Genomic DNA, 16443 nt, shown 5'->3' with positions numbered 1-16443 from the left:
TACATTGTGTAGAATATATGCTTAGTGATTAATGAAAGTAATAAAGTAACCATGGAATAACTGAATTGGAATTAGCTATCTATGTAAAGATCAAATTCTTAAGATCAGAGGAATTTTGTATTCTAATAAAAAGTATATTAATAAGAATTAAGTTTTTGAAATAAAAATCAAATAAGTATGACTTAATTTCATAATTTTTAAATATATATACATAAATTTCATTAGACCACTCAAACCTTTGATTAATAAATTATTTTTCTAGTAAACATTTTCGATTGTCTAATCAACTGTTTTCAGGATACAGCTGCAAAAAAAAAGAGTTTTTTTGGTTGTATCCTGCTTAGACAGTGCAAAACATTACCATGAAAATTGTTTATTAATTGAGAAGTTTAAGAGTGGTTTAATAAAATATCAAACACCAGTTTGTGAAGAATATTATACAGTACATGTGCTGATAATGATAATTATAATAGCCAATCAAAATATAGCTAAATATTTATATTTACAGGAAAAGTAAAAGTAAAATAGCATCATGAGATAATTTTCAAAATTAATTGATATTATTTATTATAAAGAATATTTAATTTGTTAAATTATTTTTATTTCCCAGTTCAATTAATAAATACCAGTTTATTTATTATTCATCTTCATGTATTTTTTATTTGCAGTCACACTATTGGTTTGATTTAGTAATCAAATACTAATTGAATTATAGAAGATTATAAAAGTTTTATTTTGTAAAATATTATCTTATTTTGTTGTAAGAAACCTAAAAAAATAAATTCAAATTATTCTGACATCTGAACTAAAAGTAAAAATTTATATCTGAGCAAATCAGATTGAAATATTAACAATTTATCAAACTTATAATATTGCAGTATAAAAATGATAAGTCTAATTACACTGAAAAAAATATTTATTTAAAAGTTATAAAAAGAATTTAGACAGAATGACAAATACTTTTTAACAGAATAACATCTAAACATGAAAATTTCCAGCAAATAAATAAACAATTTTTACTGTTCAAACGTTTTTCGGCCACAGTTTATTGGCCCTCCTCAGGAACGAATACAAAAGAAAACATTCTTTCGATCGAATATTGCCACATTCTAATAAACAGTTTTTACTGTTTTATTCATACAAAATTTTTCTTCTTCTTACAGTTTTAATATATGAACAGCATTATGTTACATATATTGTTAATAGCAATAATATATTAATAACGCATGTATCTTTTTCAAATTTAATTTTTCAGAAAATGTTTGTATCAATCTTTGCTGCATTGGGCAGATTGATTTACTGAAAATTACTGAATATTGTAAGAGACTAAATCATTTAGAAATAAGCAGTTTTTTTATACTCTCAAAAAATGTTAAAAATTTGAAGCTGCTCAGATATCAGAAATGTGCCCATATGCTGCATTTGTTTTTTCGTGAAATCTGAATTTCCAAATTCTGATTTTCTTTTCCAGTAAAAACTTTATATTCAGATAGACTATATAGTAAAATAATTTTCCAATACAATGTTCTGTCATACTTCACAGGAAAAAAGTAAATCAAGATGGGTTCACAGTATATTTTATACAAATATACTGTGAATTCCTAGTTTTTTTTATCATCATCAAAACTCCTTTGAATTGAGTTTGGATGGTGTGAACTTCTCATAATGTTATTATGTACTAGTCCAAACAAGTTTATTCCTTGCCAGACAAGAAACTTACTACTAAGGCCACTTTGTACATACTTGATCGTGCAATATTATAAATCCATATAAATATATAATACAAGCATTAATACTTGGACTGTTGGAATATTTCATAATTCAAACTGCTTGTGAAGGCTTTGATTCTGTCCCAACTTCTCTTATAATAAAATTTAGAGTAATAGTTACTGATAAGAAAAATTCAGATGTAGGAAAAATCAGAAAATATTTAAGAATATAACCATATTATTTTTATTTTTAAAATGCAGATATAAAATTACATTAATTAATGACTACATACAATNATTCACTCTGGAAACCCCTAAAAATAAAAAAATATATATACTTACTACGTTTATTTATATCTAATAATAAAAATACATATATACACAGTCTTGCATTTTTATTAGTCATGATTTTTTTTCCATTTGTGAGAGTTAAAGAATCTATCTAATGTCAATTACTTTTCTCTCTTCTTAGGATTTTTCAGAACTAATTAATTAGCATTGTAATTGTAGAGATCCCTAAGCCTATTAATCTCAATCTGGTTTGGATGCCATTCTAAGACCGTTGTTCTGACATCCTCCCACTTCTTCAAAAGATGTTTAATAGCAGATATTGGCATTAATCCTTTTATCAGAAGAAAACATCTCGCTGAGTTTCTTGGTGTTATTCATTCAAGAGTTCTTGGCATTCTTCTGTTGTCAGATCCATTTCAGGTTCTATTATGAGCTCTTCAATGTTCTTTATTTCTCAGATGTGATTTTTGTTACTCCTTTAGCTGCTTGAGTTTTCTCGATTATACTATATCTTTAGTAGATAAGATTGAAGTGTGGCCTACTGTAGATCTGTTCAAGCCATACTGCCCAGCAACATCAGACATCATCTGCCCATCACCTTTGCTATTATACTCTCACCTTTCAAAAATAAAAACTGATGCAAAACTTAACAAGTGCCCATCTGACAGTCTTGTGGATACTATAGAAGAATTGTTTCTTCAGAAAAATAAAAGGCTGGAATTATAAGGCAGAGTTTCAAAGTTCGGAGGAATACTATCCGATCAGTATATACTGGGTTGAGCGTCGATGTCGACGTCTCCTGCACTCCGAAAAGTTCCAAATTGTTGCCTGAAGACAAGGTAAGACCAATCAGTATTCATTATTTTTCATCACTTCTTCTTGTGTTTGTTCTGTTAGTTGTTTGTTGTCCGAACATAAAAATCTTTCACGAAATTGTTCATTAACTGATCACCCACTGTATTACATGAAACAAGTAATTATTTATCGTGACATCGTCACAATGCCAGACTGCAATTTTTTATCATAATGTGCTTAAGTTTAATGGTGTCTTGCCCCTGTACATCATACATTTTCTGTTAACAAAGAAGTCATGCCAGTCATGTATTGTAACTCCATTCAGGAGAAAATTTTTGAATTGAAATAATGTGACTTTTGGACAGAAGCGGAAGTTTGTATATAGTTAATTGGACCTCTTGCCCTTAAGCTTTGCATATGTGGTCTTAACTTTCATCTATCTAACACTATTCTCAAGATTAACGAAGGACAGACAGATGGACAACAGGAATTTATTTATAGGAATTTATAGGTTTCCAATTTTTTTCAAATTTCAATCCAATAAGATGAAAATAAATTTATTTACATAATAGTGAACTTAAATGATTACAATAATACAATTACAGAATAAATATATGTCTATTAATCTGTCTCAATGGTCAGCAATATTTAATGATTGCTGTGCCAAAGTAAAACAATGCAATGCCTCAGTGCACCAGTTTTATTTGCATAAAGACCTACACCTAATTAAGACAAAATATTAAGAAAAAGTTTTAATAGAAAATATTTAGTTTAGACTAAGTTATTCTATATCCAACTACTTTTAAAACCATAGATATAATTAACAGATTTATTTTATGAATTATCAATATGAATAAACTTTCTCACAAAAAAGTACATAATTTTCAAGAAAACAATACACATTACAAATTCTTATCATTTGATCATAAGTAAATTTAAATAAAAAAAATTTTATATTTGTGTTGTATTTAGTGTAGTTTTTTAGTCAATAATTGTATTGAGCAGTAAACAAGTATGAGGGTAAGAGACAATTCAAGTATTACATCACATAATCTGTGATGACATAACATTGCATCTTCATTTATTTTTCTTCCCACTCATAGTAGAATTTCCTGAAAATAATTTCTGTGTATTTGTGAATGATTTAAACTTCTGACCATATGACATAATTAGAGGGAGGAAAGTACCTTGATTCGTGATGAATGGTGATGATGAAGAAAAGCAAATCAAAAAAAGATTAAAAATTTTGCTGTTGTAATATTTGAATAGACATAATGAATTAGTCTTGGAAGGTTTCTTTATAAATTACATTCCATTCTATTATGTTCTACAAGCCTGTATTATGTGTTGTAAATGTATGGATTTTATAAAATTTGAAGCTTCATCTATGAATAATACTCTGTTGAAAAAATTTCTGGCAAATCAAAACACAATAAGTGGAATTTTGAAATAATTATACATTGGAGGAGATATGCAATGAAAATAATAATTTGAATCAGAACAAATGGAAGTTTATTTTGAACTGTCAGCAGCCTAATTATAAATGTAATATTTAAATGTTATTTTTCACCAATCAAGTTTTTTCTGTGCTTTATATTGAGATAAAATTAGTTTGTTAGATTTTATTTAAAATTTATTTAATCAAGTTAATTAAAATTTAGCTTGATTAATTAAACACAATTTAAACATATATACAGTATAGGAACTATGAAAGATTTTGATATAGTTGAATGGTTTTGTTATTATTGAAATTGTATAGTATACTATAGTATGAATTATTTAACTATAATAATAGAGCAATAATTACATTTTTAGAAATAATTTTTATTTTAAAAAGCATAAGTTGGTTGTTTATTTTAATGTAATACTTCTTTTCATTCATTAATTTAAAAGAAGTAAAGAATAAGAATTTATCACATTTCAGACAGATACAATATTCAATTCTTACAATTCTTTTCAAATCAAATTATTCTAATTCTGAAAGAATTAAAATACAGTAATACTCTTTGAAGATAAAAACACTAATAATTGAAATGCGTAATATATTCTATTTTTTCTTTTTGCATAATAAAGTTATCATTACTTATTTGGATTAAATACTTTATAATNGTACATACTTGATTGTGCAATATTATAAATCCATATAAATATATAATACAAGCATTAATACTTGGACTGTTGGAATATTTCATAATTCAAACTGCTTGTGAAGGCTTTGATTCTGTCCCAACTTCTCTTATAATAAAATTTAGAGTAATAGTTACTGATAAGAAAAATTCAGATGTAGGAAAAATCAGAAAATATTTAAGAATATAACCATATTATTTTTATTTTTAAAATGCAGATTATATATATATGTGGTAATAAAATTTAAAAAATTAAGTTGAAACTTTAAAATATAAAATTTCAGCTAGTATTGCATAATTTAATAAGCTTATTTCTAGCAGTAAGGATTCAACAAACTAAATACTTTTGAGAGACAATCATTTCATCTTCAAAGATGCTTAACTGTTTTGAAAAACTCAGATTTTAATTTTGAAGAATTTTATTTTCAAAGTAATGTATAAATTAACTATTGAAAAAACTGGACTTTTCAAAATAGTTCTGAAGATGGTAAGCATGCTCCCTGAAAGTACTTAGTTTATTTAATTCTTAGCTCTTCTGATTAAGTTTAGTAAAAGTATTTAATCTTAAAAATTTTTTCTTACATCACTAATGATTCAGCTAATGATATATTGTTTTTAAATTTTTAAGTTTAATCATAAATTAGAAAATTATATCAAAATCATTATTAAAAAGATATTTCTTAATATTGACTATATTTATGTACATTGTGTAGAATATATGCTTAGTGATTAATGAAAGTAATAAAGTAACCATGGAATAACTGAATTGGAATTAGCTATCTATGTAAAGATCAAATTCTTAAGATCAGAGGAATTTTGTATTCTAATAAAAAGTATATTAATAAGAATTAAGTTTTTGAAATAAAAATCAAATAAGTATGACTTAATTTCATAATTTTTAAATATATATAGTGCTGGTTAATAAAGATTTTGATTATTAGTATTATAGAAAAATTATACACATTCTTGTTAGGAATTATTAAAATGAATTGATATGAAAATTAAATAAAGAATGTTTTACATACTAGACTTTTAGTTCTTAGAATAAGCTTAAAACAGTCTTTGAATATATTGAAAGTTTAAAATAACTTTGCTCAAAACTTAACTTATTTATGTTTGACTCAGTAAAGGAGACTGTTTAAAACTGTGCTCTAATAAAACAGGAACTGTCAAGATTATTACTTATATTTTGTATTACTGTTTTCAAGTAAAATTTAATTAATCTTTTGCTTTGTTTTTGTATTATTACAATTATAGTATAATATAATATTGAATTTCAATCAGAAATTATGCAAAACCAACAGAGTTTAATTAAAAATTGAATGCTTGAAATAAAGATATCTTTTTTTATATATATCCCGTGGGGGTTTATGTGGCAGCTAAACCCCACGGGATATAAAAAAAAAGATTATTCCAATTTGCATTGGAGTCAATGTATATGATTTCTGGCAGAGAAATGTATGAAATGAAGATAGACCAACCTATATGAAACATCTTATATAAATAAATAATCAAAAATAATTTTGTCTTTTATTATTATCAATCACCATTCAATTAAATTAACTTAACAATGAATATTGCATGATTCACAAATAATTTTGCAGACTTAACTTTCAAGATTTATTAATGAGAATTATAAAATTAATTTACAGACCAAAAAGCATTTTTAAAAGTTTTAAATGGTTAATCCATAATTTTTGGAAGGTAAATTATTTTGTACTTATTGAGATAAAATCAATTTGGTCAATAAGACCTAAAAATGCAGAATTGAAATTTATTCACCTGTATACTTTAGTTTTTTGTATAATAAATAAANATTAACGAAGGACAGACAGATGGACAACAGGAATTTATTTATAGGAATTTATAGGTTTCCAATTTTTTTCAAATTTCAATCCAATAAGATGAAAATAAATTTATTTACATAATAGTGAACTTAAATGATTACAATAATACAATTACAGAATAAATATATGTCTATTAATCTGTCTCAATGGTCAGCAATATTTAATGATTGCTGTGCCAAAGTAAAACAATGCAATGCCTCAGTGCACCAGTTTTATTTGCATAAAGACCTACACCTAATTAAGACAAAATATTAAGAAAAAGTTTTAATAGAAAATATTTAGTTTAGACTAAGTTATTCTATATCCAACTACTTTTAAAACCATAGATATAATTAACAGATTTATTTTATGAATTATCAATATGAATAAACTTTCTCACAAAAAAGTACATAATTTTCAAGAAAACAATACACATTACAAATTCTTATCATTTGATCATAAGTAAATTTAAATAAAAAAAATTTTATATTTGTGTTGTATTTAGTGTAGTTTTTTAGTCAATAATTGTATTGAGCAGTAAACAAGTATGAGGGTAAGAGACAATTCAAGTATTACATCACATAATCTGTGATGACATAACATTGCATCTTCATTTATTTTTCTTCCCACTCATAGTAGAATTTCCTGAAAATAATTTCTGTGTATTTGTGAATGATTTAAACTTCTGACCATATGACATAATTAGAGGGAGGAAAGTACCTTGATTCGTGATGAATGGTGATGATGAAGAAAAGCAAATCAAAAAAAGATTAAAAATTTTGCTGTTGTAATATTTGAATAGACATAATGAATTAGTCTTGGAAGGTTTCTTTATAAATTACATTCCATTCTATTATGTTCTACAAGCCTGTATTATGTGTTGTAAATGTATGGATTTTATAAAATTTGAAGCTTCATCTATGAATAATACTCTGTTGAAAAAATTTCTGGCAAATCAAAACACAATAAGTGGAATTTTGAAATAATTATACATTGGAGGAGATATGCAATGAAAATAATAATTTGAATCAGAACAAATGGAAGTTTATTTTGAACTGTCAGCAGCCTAATTATAAATGTAATATTTAAATGTTATTTTTCACCAATCAAGTTTTTTCTGTGCTTTATATTGAGATAAAATTAGTTTGTTAGATTTTATTTAAAATTTATTTAATCAAGTTAATTAAAATTTAGCTTGATTAATTAAACACAATTTAAACATATATACAGTATAGGAACTATGAAAGATTTTGATATAGTTGAATGGTTTTGTTATTATTGAAATTGTATAGTATACTATAGTATGAATTATTTAACTATAATAATAGAGCAATAATTACATTTTTAGAAATAATTTTTATTTTAAAAAGCATAAGTTGGTTGTTTATTTTAATGTAATACTTCTTTTCATTCATTAATTTAAAAGAAGTAAAGAATAAGAATTTATCACATTTCAGACAGATACAATATTCAATTCTTACAATTCTTTTCAAATCAAATTATTCTAATTCTGAAAGAATTAAAATACAGTAATACTCTTTGAAGATAAAAACACTAATAATTGAAATGCGTAATATATTCTATTTTTTCTTTTTGCATAATAAAGTTATCATTACTTATTTGGATTAAATACTTTATAATGTATAATGGAATGCTATTTGAAAAATTCATTGAAATTATAAGAAAGAGAAAAATCTTATTAATTCTTTTATGGAAGAATTGTATTTTATTTAATTTCCTAATAATTCAATCTATTTAAAGAATTCCAAGACTTTATTGTAAAGATAGTAAGTGCCATAATGAAAGTTTAGAGAAAATGCAAAAATTAAACATCTTAAGAAGCTTCTGCTTTGTTTTCTTTAATCAAAATAAAGTGAATATTATAGTTAAAAGAATAAATATAACATTTAAATTAAAATATAAAATATATTGCTGTTTAGCTGATAGCATGTATTATAACATAGTAATAGAAATAACACTTACTATCTTTTATACCCAAACCATTTATATATATTTACAGTATTACACACACACTCACACATACTATATAATTTGAATTAATGCTAAATCTAATGTAAACATTTTTTGTTTATTTTTCAATATGAATATTCAAGTAGTTCATTTAATTTATTATTAAAAAATTCATTGACATGTAATCAATGTAAAATGAAATTTCTGTTACTTCATATTTATTGGAAGTTAATCTATTAGGAAATAGAATAACAGACACAATATAATTCCAAAATAAGTACATCACTGTGATTTTAATTCAGAATATAAATTTATTATGAAAATGAATTTCTAATTCAATGTTAACCTAATTCTTGAAAATGACAATCACACTAAAAATGAATCCTTGAAGATAAACTGAGGAAGCTTGAAAGTATTATAAACTATTTAAAACTGTTTTTATGTCTAATAAAGCAGGAATCGGTGTGATTATTGGTTAAAATGGATTTTTTTTTATTTTATCAATGAAAAATCATAGAGATTAAAGTAAAAAATTACTTCTATAACATATACAAATAAAGAATTATTGAAAATTGTCATTAAAAAGATTATATACTTTGTTTTTATATCTACAAACATAAGCAGTTTCTAAAGCTTATTAAAGCTTAATGAAAGATATTAAAGGAAAATGAGATTCGAGTATAGACTGAAGAAGAAAAGGTTTAATGCTTCAGAGAAAAAAAGAACAACATACAATTAATAGTTTCTGTTACACATATCAGATAAATATGAAAGAGAGAGTGAGAACCACTTCAACTGGATAGATAAAATTTAAAATGAGAAAAACCTTAAAATTCAGCAAATATTTTTTCATGAATGTTTTTGACCATTTAAGGTCATTGTGAAGTTTGAGACTGCTTGTGGGTGAGGAAAAAAAGAGGACATATGTTTATTTTCATCCTAGCATAAAGTATGTATATTATAAATGAATTTACTTGTATATATTGTAACAATTGATTTCTATTCGTTGAATACAAAGTTGTTGTTGTTCCTTGAAGACTGTTGTTCCAGAAAGATCAAATTAAAACGTGTTTATTCACTACCTGTCATCAAAAAAGATGAACCTGTAAACAAAAAAAATATGATCATGAGCTTGATGCTTACACGACCCTTTAAATTAATCAGACTCATCCTGAGTCAGAGTACCTATGTCAAATCCTTAAGCTAGGCTGGTGTGCATATGTTGCGTCCACATTGCATATGTTTCTTTGCAGTATTTTCACTGTCTCCAGTCAATCTAGTCTGTTCAGTTCACCCCACTTTTTCTCTCGCATTGTCTGTGGTTTCTAGGAGCCCTTTGAGATCTTTTGTCTTGTATGTCATGACTCATCACTGATATATGGTCTCAATTGCATAGCATGAACCCTATGTTGGCCTTTCCCATCTGGCTGTTCAATATTGCAGATATTGTTTAGTCTTAGTATGATTATTTTGTATTGCTGTGGTCTTCATTGGTTGCCAAAGACTTCTGGATTGGGGTTATTGAGAAGAACAAGGTCATCTTTTTCGAACATTGCCTTGCATCTTCCTTTGTCAAATCGCCACTTGCGATCTAATGTACTTAGTTTCTCACGTGCTTGTCTTTGAACCTCATGCAGTATTTCTATTTGTTGTAATCATTCAATATCATTGGTGATTATACCAAACTGAACTTCATTTTTTGTTCATAATTCATAACCACATAAGAGATAGAAGGGTTATATCTTTGTCAATCCTTGAATTGTTGTGTTAATGTTACATGTGATTTTCATCCATGTGTGTGGTCGATGACAACAAGGATGTGTTTGTTATCATCTTTTGTTTCCAGCAATGGCCCAGAGTGATTGATGCATACTGTTTCGAAGGGCTCATTGGAAATTGGGTATGGATGCAGAATCTTGACTGGTTTTCAAGTTTGTCTGTTCATTCATTGACAAATTGAACAGCCTGTGACATATTCTTTGATGCCTTTGTCCACTCCTGGCCACCAGTATTTATAGTCCCCTCTCATCTTGGTTCTATTCTTATCCATGTGTCTTTCCCAGACATAAAACAGTTCAAATAGTTCTTTCCTTTGTAAAATTGGAATAATGATTTGCATTCATTTTCTTTCCTGTGCATTGCTTGTATTTCTGCAAAGCACACCATACCTCTCAATGAAAAATTTGTCTTGAATTTGTTGCATTTTTCTGTTGGTTCAGTTTGTTGCATCTACCAGTCGTTTTGCAATGTCTGACTGTTGCTCGTTATTATGGACAATTTGCTCTCCAATCTTTGTTGTGATTTGAGTTTGTGTTAGCTTGATTAAGTCATATGATGTGCTGCACTTTGTTGTCTTGAAGAATTTGAGGCTATTCACAATTGATTTATCAAGCATGCCAATTGTAATGTAATCCACCTTGTTGTGGACACCAGGCTGAGTGGACACCTGGAGCCTATTCATAGCTTGCCATGCATTAATCAATCAGTTATTGGTTCATTTGTGCATTGTATGCAAGTTTCACATCGTTTTGACCATTGGATAATGTCAAAACAAGTCTAAATTGATTTTTTAATTTGTTTGCTTATTCTGCCCAGTTTGTGATTTGTCGACTTGTGCTGTCATTCCAATCTCTCACTGGTCCATGTATATTACATCTGGTAACGGATAATAAGTTGCATCACACCATAGGTGTTTTACTCTCATGGCCTCATAATCTGAATCCAGTCCTGTAATGATTCTTCTTCACTATCTGAGAATCATGGTAGTATTTGCGAGAGATCAGGCTGCATGATGACTTGCATTGGTGTGTTTTGGCATTCAAACAGTTTACTTATAATGTGTAGTAAATCATTTGTGGAGTTGTGTATCGTTGCCTGGATAGAGTTGACTTGACATAAGCATTTGTCTTAGCCATTGCCTTTAATGTGGTATTAGCCTTGTATATGCATCCTACTAATTCTCCTCTTGCAGCCAATTGTTTGTAGGGATCTGTCTTTCATCACATTCTAGATGTAGGTTGTCCTTCAATTTGCTAATAGTTCATCAAATGATGAGGGAATTCTCCAATTTATTGTCTGATTTATATACTTTGCTTATATGGTCATTGCTTTACAATGATGTTGATTCACATCATTGTTCAGAGATTAAACAGACATAATCTGCAATGGTTAACAAAATTTTGCATCAAACCTTCTGAGTATTATTAAGGCTTACAAGATTCAACTGTCAGCTGTGCCATGTAATGATTTATTTCTCTTTATCAAATACATAGTTGTTGTTGTTCTTCCTCAAAGACCATTGTTCAATAGTTTGAATTAAAACATGCATATATTTGCCACCTGGCATCGAGGTGAACCCAAAAACAAGAAAAATATGATTGTAAGCTTGATTCTTACAGTTTACACATTGGTAGATCTAGATCTTAGGACCATTCATATCAAAATAATGGTAAAAAATGTCAATTTTGACTTTTTTTACATTGGACATCATTCCTATATTTTTGTAATATAAAAGTATCTAATTGATATGAAATTGTTGTAAAAGTGTGCAAAATTCTGACAATACAAATACTTATGGAACTCTTAACCTTCTTTTGAATATAGTTAATAATAACTGTATCCAAGACAAGGTTAAGAGTCCCATTAAATTAAAGGCAAGATAGGTATGTCCAAGAGCTTTAATGGTTAGAGCAGTTGACATATTATCAAAGGGCATGATTTGGAACCCACCCAAAGTCAAACACATTTTTTCCATTAAATTTTTGTTTCTTTGAATGGACTTGTGGTTTATACACAAGAATTTATACTTTAAATATTGTTCATTTATATTTATTTTCTACAGTGTATGAAATTGATTGATAATTCTATTTTTTAATTTAGCAATATTACATCTGGTAACATCTATGTAGTAAATATGTTAGTAGTTAGAAAACTAACAGATTTGATATTCCTAACATTTATAATAAATGGCAATCAATATTTTTAATGTTTTAGAAAATAAACATAATAGAAATATTATTATACAATTTGTTTAAATGAATTAAATTACAAAATGAACTAAATGAATAATTGGAGTTACAATTTGTGATAATAGAATTCTGAAACAAACATGAAATATGAAATTATTAAATTTGAAAGAAAGTAAAATAATAAAAACCAAATATTTCAGTTGTTATATAAATTGTTATTTATTGCAATTATTCAGGAAAAGTTTAAATTTAAAATTAGATAATGTTTTATAGTTATTTATAGATCAATGTATTTGTACTTTAATTCATATTTAATATAAAGTTTTATAATAAATAAAATTCATTATATAGAACACAAAAAATGTAACTTATTCTGAAAATTAAAATAAATTATATTATAAAAGTAGCCTGTTTATTTTATAATCAATATACTATTATTACTGTATTATTATTATATTATATTTTCTTATATTAAGATATATTTTTAATTATTTGTATTAATCATGTTTAATTTTTCAAACAGAGCTAATGATCAGTATTTGAAATGATATTTTTACATGAATAATAATAAAATGATTACATAAATATTAAAGATTTAATATTGTGAATCAAATGTTTATTAAATATTCATTAACAAACACAACAAAATATACAGTATTCACTTTAGTTTATATTCTGGAATGTCTAATATTAATACTGTATTTCTAATATGCAAATTAGATTTTAATTTATTTTTAATTTTGTTACTTTATGTAATAATTTAATATAAAAATAGAACTGTATTTACATATTTGATTTGAAGAAATGTTGCAATTATTGATATTGAACCTATAATATAAAATTTTGAATGTTATTCTAATCAATCCAATAATATTAAATTAACTTGTTTTAATGATATTTAATTTATTTAATATTGAGTTTATTGATTTTCATAGAATAATGTTTCTGTAATATTTATTTCAAGAAAATTTTAAGTTCTTAATATATATTAGAATTATTTTATAAATCCCACAGTATAGGCTAAAAATTTTATTTTGACTTTTTTTTTTTTTAAATGACAGATGTTTGGCATAGATAAGCTAGACAGCAGAAACCATTAGAGTTATATTTCTTTATTAAATCTAAAACAGGAAATATATTTCAGGTTACACAGTTTTCATTCATCCATGATGCCAATTATATACATATAATAATTTTTAATATTTTCAAATATTATTAATAATTTCTAACCTTAATTTTTTCAAATTGGTAATTTATAGCTTTTATATACCAATATGTTTATTCAGTTTTTTAAAAACTAAAATAGTTTTATAAGTTATTGTAGAAATCAGTCAGTGTTTGCTTTATTAAATGTAAATAGTTAAATCAAAAAATTTTTAAAAAGTAAGAGAATTGTAACTACTTTTTAAAAAATTAATTATATATTGTAATTATGGTATTAAAGTTTATAACAGTATATTAAATACCTAATTTGCCAAATCAATTTTTTTTAGTCTCTCAAAAAATATATATATGTATATAATACTTTGTAAATGTGTGACATTAAGATAAAATACTGTATATAAAAAAATTTTATCTTAACATTAGTTACAATCTGAAGTTGGGTTGCATTATGATCAAGTAGTGGCACTGCCTTAAGGCATCAAGTTGCAGCCATTGTGATATAAAGTAGTGCTATTCTGCAAGCATCTAGTATTTTTTGAAGCAGCTATATATGCAGACAAAAAAATATTCCAAGTAATATTATATTCACATCAAAAACTTATTTGTGATTGCATGTTTGATATTAGAAATTATGATAAATACTGGAAATAATTAATAATTAATTCAATCAAACCTTGGGTTACAAACACTTCTGTTTATGAACAATTCGGTTTAATAAAATTTTGAACATCATATTTGCTTTGGTTGTCATACAATAACTCAGTTCCTGAACAAGCTACTCGGCAGAGCCAATCACCAATCAACTTTCTATACTTTCTATGTTAAAGAAAGTCGATGGCCCAACCAATCAATGACAGGCCTACCGAGATTCGCCTCATGCCATTAGACGTCACAACACAAACCATCAATGATGATGTTATTCAAATTAGATTTCAATGTTTATGCAGGTGAGATACTGCTTCCGGTTTTTAGTATACATCACAATTCAATTTAAATCAAATTAATTAATAAAAACTGTGTTAATTCACATTTATGTAATATAAATTGCATCCAATAATTCACATTTAAATATAATATTAATACTAGATAGCCTGTTAATTAAAATTAAAAATAATAATTAAAATGCTGGTTTTTACACTGAAACTGAAACTAAAATTTAAAATAAAATCAAAATTAATTAATTAAAATTTAAATTTAAATTAAGCAATTGAAACATAATATTTCAGAAAGTGTGGATAAAATACTTGTTGTCTGTCTTGATTGATTTAGTTTTATTTCATCCAGGCAGAGTCCAGTCTCTATTTATAGTACTTTTGTAAAGTGTTGGTTTCAGTTTCAGTTGGTGGTGACAAAGCATTTTGCTTTAAATATATATATTTAAAGCAAAATATAATGGATATAAATATAGATAGTATTATATATAATATTATATTGCATTTGTAGGCATTTTTAATCATGAAATGCTGCTGAAAAGGTTAAAAAAAAAAAGGGTTTTGTTTTAGGAGTTTAGAATGGATTAATCCATTTTACATTGTTTCCTATGGAAAAATTTGTTTTGGTTGGAGAACAAATCAGTTTCCAACTAACTTTTAAGAATGAATTAAGTTTGTTATTTAAATTCAAAAATTTTTCTCTGTAAGCTGTTAGATAGATGATTGGCACAACTTCATTCTTAACAGAAAAGTATGATGTACAGGGGCAATACACTACACTACTGATTTGAGGTGGCGAGTATATATTTTAAAGAAGATATATAAATTATAAGTTAAAGAAATTTAAAAATGATTATCACAATGCCAAGCTGCAATTTTTAATGTCATAATAAATAATTGCTTGTTTATCTTGAAATACTTCATTAGAGCTAAGGCATTCCAATATAATATAGGTCTACCATAGGTTTTTTTAACTAGAAAAAATAAATGCATTTCTAATCATTATGCTAATCATATTTGAAAATTCAACTGCCAGAATTAAACGTCAAATTAATTGATAAATGTAGAATATATAAATGCAACAGAAAAATATGTTAAAATTCTCTCATATAACTTTAACTAATGAATTTTTTAAGAAGTTTTAATTGCATTTTAAGTTATTCATATATCTCTTAAAATAGTAATATTCCATCTAACTGATATATATTTTTAAGAAAAAAATTTTTTCAGCAATTCAGGTTGTTATTTTGCCTGTTATAAATAAATTACTACATCTTTATTTATTAAAATCAAAACTTTATGTATTTAAAGTTTTGACTTTAAATACATAAAGAAATATAACATAAACAAAGTATGGTGGTGTAGTATACAACAAAAGTCTAGAAAAGAAGCTATATGAACAGCATTAAACAAGTTAAATAGTTACATTTAATATATTAGTTCGTATATATAATAAGTTAAAACGAATTTTGTATTACTTATAATTTTTTTCAAATATTTCTATGAATTCTTTTTAAATTTGAAAATGTGAATAATTTGTATGGTAACAGATATGAATTCCATAAAAATTTATTAATTACTTAATTCATAAATATATACAAATTCTTAAGTAGTAATCTTTAGGAAAAAAAATTGTCATTTTTATTTAACAATAAAAAAAA

This window comes from Centruroides sculpturatus, unplaced genomic scaffold, assembly GCF_000671375.1.
Source record: "Centruroides sculpturatus isolate CEXI.00-Female unplaced genomic scaffold, Cexi_2.0 scaffold1191, whole genome shotgun sequence".
In the NCBI taxonomy this organism is placed as follows: Eukaryota; Metazoa; Arthropoda; class Arachnida; order Scorpiones; family Buthidae; genus Centruroides; species Centruroides sculpturatus.
This window is presented reverse-complemented; position numbering follows the sequence as displayed.